The sequence below is a fragment of the Ursus maritimus genome, unplaced genomic scaffold (genome assembly GCF_017311325.1).
Source record: "Ursus maritimus isolate PB19 unplaced genomic scaffold, ASM1731132v1 scaffold_326, whole genome shotgun sequence".
NCBI classification, from domain to species: domain Eukaryota; kingdom Metazoa; phylum Chordata; class Mammalia; order Carnivora; family Ursidae; genus Ursus; species Ursus maritimus.
In genome coordinates this window covers 70-5,318 of record NW_024425853.1, presented here as the reverse complement: position 1 = coordinate 5,318, position 5,249 = coordinate 70, and the positions used below count along the sequence as shown (strand labels likewise).

Below are 5,249 nucleotides of genomic sequence, written 5' to 3'. Positions count from 1 at the left end.
TTAAGAAGTTGTGGTCCATATATACAATGGAATATTACTCAGCTATCAGAAAGAACGAGTTCTCAACATTTGCTGCAACATGGACGGCACTGGAGGAGATAATGCTAAGTGAAATAAGTCAAGCAGAGAAAGACAATTATTATATGGTTTCTCTCAACTATGGAAATAAGAACTAGGAAGATCGGTAGGAGAGGAAAGGGATAAAGAAGGGGTTAATCAGAAGGGGAAATGAAGCATGAGAGACTATGGACTCTGGGAAACAAACTGAGAGCTTCAGAGGGGAGAGAGGGTGGGGGAATGGGATAGGCTGGTGATGGGTAGTAAGGAGGGCACGTATTGCATGGTGCACTGGGTGTTATACACAACTAATGAATCATCGAACTTTACATCAAAAAACCAGGGATGTACTGTATGGTGACTAACATAATATAATAAAAAATATAAAAAGAAACACAAAAAACAAAAAACAAAAAAACTTCTCTCTTCATGTTTCGTGCTCTTCTCTTTCCTTTAAATGAGGATAAAACAGGCAGAATTGGAAGTGAACAGGTGGCCTATACCTGAGGAATTATAGTCAGCTAGTATTACACTTCCCAAGAGGGAACAAAGGTAATAGAATGTTTCCAAGTGGGTTTTCAGCAGCCACCTTTTCCAAGAGTCTGGAACCTGATCCAGATTCCCTTCATGGGATGAATTTAAAGTGATTTAAAGCTGTTCCAACATATTTTGATACCAAAACTATGTTAGCAATGATTAACAATATCTAGAAATTAGTAGGGACAAGACCTAATTGTATCCTGGTGTCTGAAGTCTGTTGGGTCTGTTTCAGGTCATCGGGCCTGTGGAATCGAGGTGGGAGGAGAATAATGCACCAAAGTCCCCTGAGGAAAGCTCGCCTCATCTCTAGGCACTGATTCCTAGGAGGCACTAAGTAGTCTCTGGACTATTACTTCCCCCAAATCAGATCGGAGCTCTCCACACACATCCAACACTATAAGCCGAGGCCAGCAAGGTCATCTAACATTGGTGCTGGGGTCACGTCGTGAAGGAGGAAGAGGAGAAGGTGACCAAGAGACCGGAACTGTAGCCCTGGCCTCACCGATAATCACCTTGGGAATTTGGACAAACCTTACCTTTCCTGTTTTAGCTTCAGTGTTCTTACTTACTGAAAATCCCTTCTAGCCTACATACTCTAAGTATTCTGGGGTGGGTCTCTCTGTAGTAACAGTTTAACTGGTAGCCAGCACGTACCCACTGAAGTCCAACAGCAAACTCCCAGTTAGGAACTTGGCTTCATGGCTATTTGTTTATTTAATTTATTTGCACATGGACTGTACAGCACAGGCTGAACAGTGACCTGGAAGGTAATGCGCGTGCCAAGTCATGGAGGCAGCCTTTTCATGAAGGCATGTTGATTGCTGCTGCCCACAGCCCGCCAGGCCCACTCCAGCTGTATTTTGTCAGCTCTCTCTTTACACTCAATATATTCTTAGGTTCTCCACTTTTCAAGCCTGCAGTAATTTATCTTGTGCACAGAAAGGGTATAAAATGGGAACTAATTAAACCAGAACTACTCAATTAATGAGAAACTAACAGAGGAAACCACTGTAGTTTAGAGATTTTGCATCAATAACACACTTCTTTTCCCACATGACCCACATTCACTGGATGGGTTTCATTCCACTAATTATTTATTCTGTGTGTAACCACTGCAGGCCAAAAAGAATGTTACAGAATCTATGCACCATGCTTTTTATCTTTAAACTGCAGGTCTGAGCATCCTTCTCATTCAATGTGAGTGCTCACTCCAATTTTCTTCAATTCTGGATGCAGTTTTATAGTAAGTTAATGGTAAGGTAACAAGAGGCATTTTTAGGATTTGAAACTTAAGAATGAGATGTAGAATTTCCTTGAAAATCCCCAAAAGGACACCTTTAGGGTTTTCTTTGAAAGATTTCTTTTCCAAATGTATGCCATCTGAATAAAAATAAAAATACTAATCTGAGTAAGAGCATCACTGTGCATTCTAGAAACTCTGAAGATAAGAACACAGACTCACACTGACTGCAAGTGGAAAGGACACTGGCCAGTAACATAAGAGATGGAGGGCACAACCCATAAGCAGAGTATGGGCTCTAGAATTGCACCAAAGCTTTGTTTCATCCCAGCTCTGGCCCTTGCTTGCTAGATGCTGTGAGCTGCTTGGTTTCTCCGTGTCTCAGTTTTCTTAAACTGTAAAAGGGGTGAATGATACATCCCTCCTAATGTCTGTTATGAGGGCTAAACAAACTGATGTGTGTAAGTGTGCACATGCCTGGCACAGATATATGCTGTATTGGCCAGGGCAACTCTCTTTGGAGAAAGTCTCACAACTGACAGCAGGATAGGATGGTCCATAAAGGTGGCCCACAAAAATAAAGAAGAAATAAATGTGTTTTGCCATTTATTGAGTTACCAGATATTAGAAATATTCACATTTTAAATCAACTCTTTGCCTTATTCCTTGGAAGGATGTCAGTGTGATGTTATTAACAGAAGAGGAGTTTGGATCTTACATAGTAAGTTAGATTGGAAATGAGTGCCAAGAGGCATAAGGAGCCTCTGCAGACCTTGCAAATACCCTTGTAAGTACATGACCCAGAGATGCTCAGGTGTGAGACCAGGAGGGAGGTTGGAGTCATGGTGCCCTGAGAGTCTTAGGGAGTAAGAAAAGTTCAGAGGCCTGAACCCCAAACCTACCATAATGCTCAAGAGACAAAGAGAAGTTGGCATTAAGACCAATTCATTCCTTTTCCTTTTTGAACATGAAAAATCTAGCTGGAACCCAGGAGTGTGATGCTGCTCTAATCTGATCTGCATTGGCTAAAGAATCTACGTGGGGTAAGGAGTTTTGAAAGTGGCTTTCCAGGGGTGGGTCTCAGCTCTTCTCACCAATGTTATCAAGGATATGGTCTTCAGCAGGATGAAATGACCTCTTACTGACATGGGCTCCTACCTTTACATACTAGAGTTTAATGTCAACCAGAGAACACAAGCAGCCTTTTATCAGAGAAGGCTTAAACAATATGGATCTGTGGTTGTCAGTCTTTCACTTTAGATATTGAGAAAAATTCATCCATTCTTTCCTTTACCCATATAAGCCCCTTCTCTCTTACAGGAACTCTGCTGGGCATAGGGATCACAGACATATTCTCTGTTCTAGAATAGGAACGCTAACAGAGGTGTACACAAAGAGTAGGCCAAAGAGGAAAATGACAATGTCAGAAGCTAATGTCGGTGATTACTTTCACTAGACAGTAAGTTCCAATTATAGGGCACATGCCTCCTATACACCTCCACCCCCAGTACCTAGCAGCTTGTCAGGCTCCAGCTGCAGCTCTTCCCCTTCCATCTCTCCCACCCCTCCCTTCCTTTCCCCTTCCCTTCCCTACCACTTACTTCTCTTTCCTTACCTTTTCCTTCCTCCTCCCTCCTCTTACTCTTTAAGTTTCTCTCTCTTTTTTGTCTTTCTTTTCTTTATGCCACTCACATTTTGGTAGACAACCATTTACACTCAAATTTTCTACCTTCAGGGGCATTTTAAAAGAAATACTATTAAAGAAACATCTTAGATTTAGTGAACAAGTGAAGAGGTTGAGTCCTCTTTTCCTTCCTCCTTTCTTCCCTCTCCCCTGCTTCCCCCTCCCCCTTCTCTGCTGCCACTGCTGCTGCTGCTCCTTTTTCTTTTTTTCCTTCTTCTTCCTTCTCTTCCTCCTCCTCCTCCCTTTTCCCTTCCCATCCCCTCTTCTTCCTCTCCTTCTACTTCTTCTCCTTCTCTTTCTCCTTCTTCTTCTTCTCCTCCTCCTCCCCCCCTCCTCCTTCTTCTCCTCCTCCTTTTTCTTGTTCTTCTTCTCATCATCCTTCTCCTCCTCCACCACCTTCTTCTCCTCTCTCTCTCTCTCCCTCTCTCCCATTTAAACAAGGCTAGCAATCTTCTTTACTTCCTCTAGCCTGCAACACTGTGGTAACATCAGGCATCTCTCTGGGATTAGGGTCCATGAGAGGTAAGATTTCAGCAGGAGGAGCAAGAAACCCAACTAGAGTCTAAATGCTGTGATCCAGGCAGCCCTGGCTGAGAGCCTACAGTGGGCATTTGGAACCAACCTGTAATTAACCCACCACTGCTACCCTTGTGTCTTTGTGTCTTGAAAGAATCTCTCTAAGGAGTTTTAGGAAAAGGGACAATGAAACATAAATTCTCTTAGTGGAACAACATCCAAATGCTTCAAAACTTTACTTTTATTCCCTAACAGCATTGAAGGTGACAAGGAGCATCATAGACACCTATGAAAGGAGATCTCATGGTACTGAAGGAGTTTCTTCTCTTCATATCTACTGAGAACAAAGACAGTAAGAAGGGGTGAGGCTTCCAGGGAAACCTTTGATTAATCTTTAGCACATTGCCTGATTATGGGAGGTGGGTCCATGTGGCTGAGGAGAGGTAGTCAAAGAGGCAACTGACCCAGGATTGAGGAGATCTCAGTTATCATGCTACAGAAAAATTAACTGGGATGGGAATGACTGCACTCAAGAAGCAACAAATAAGCAGGGGGAAGGGGAAGCACAGCCATATCCAATTTGGGCTCACTTTCTGGAACTTTGTACAATTCATGAGTAAACAAAATTAGATAAAATATTTCTTAACCAGCAAATCCCCAAGTATTAACTGATTATCTTTTATAAACATAGGAGAGGAGAGACTATACTTTCAGGGATCATTTCTATAGTTTGTTACTATAAATATAGGAGAGGAACAGGCTTGGTCTGATGAACACCAAGAGCGAAGACTGAGAGGGTCTAGACTCTGAAACAGGACCTTGCCCTGGAGTGGGGTTGGTGGTAGGGTCAGAGCTAGCTGGATTCAGGTGCCAAGAGGATGCGGGGCTCTCTGCAGAGATTCATGGTGATAACAGACCAGAGGCAGCCTTGAGGGTTTATGGCAGGGTTATTGGGGTTACGGGCAGGGTGTGTCACTGATGGGAGCACTGGAAGAACTTACACTTAGAGTTCCAAGAAGGCAAGGGTCTCATCAACGCAGGTGCATGCTTCAACATGTTCGTGGAGAGGTCTGTGCTCCAAATCAAGCAGACACTGGTAAGAGGGGAAGGCCCTTACAAGCGAGCAGTGAGGCAAATTTAGGAGTGGCCAGACAGGGACCAAAGGTGCTGGATACAGAGGAAAGAGAAAGGAACCAGCATTGTTAATTGGTA

General features: G+C 43.2%; 1 pseudogene; it reads left to right on the top strand.

Annotated features, from left to right (window-relative positions):
* Nucleotides 1-4,735: 4,735 nt before the first annotated feature.
* LOC121099879 lies at nt 4,736-4,891 on the top strand (annotated as a pseudogene).
* The last annotated feature ends 358 nt before the right edge of the window (nt 4,892-5,249 follow it).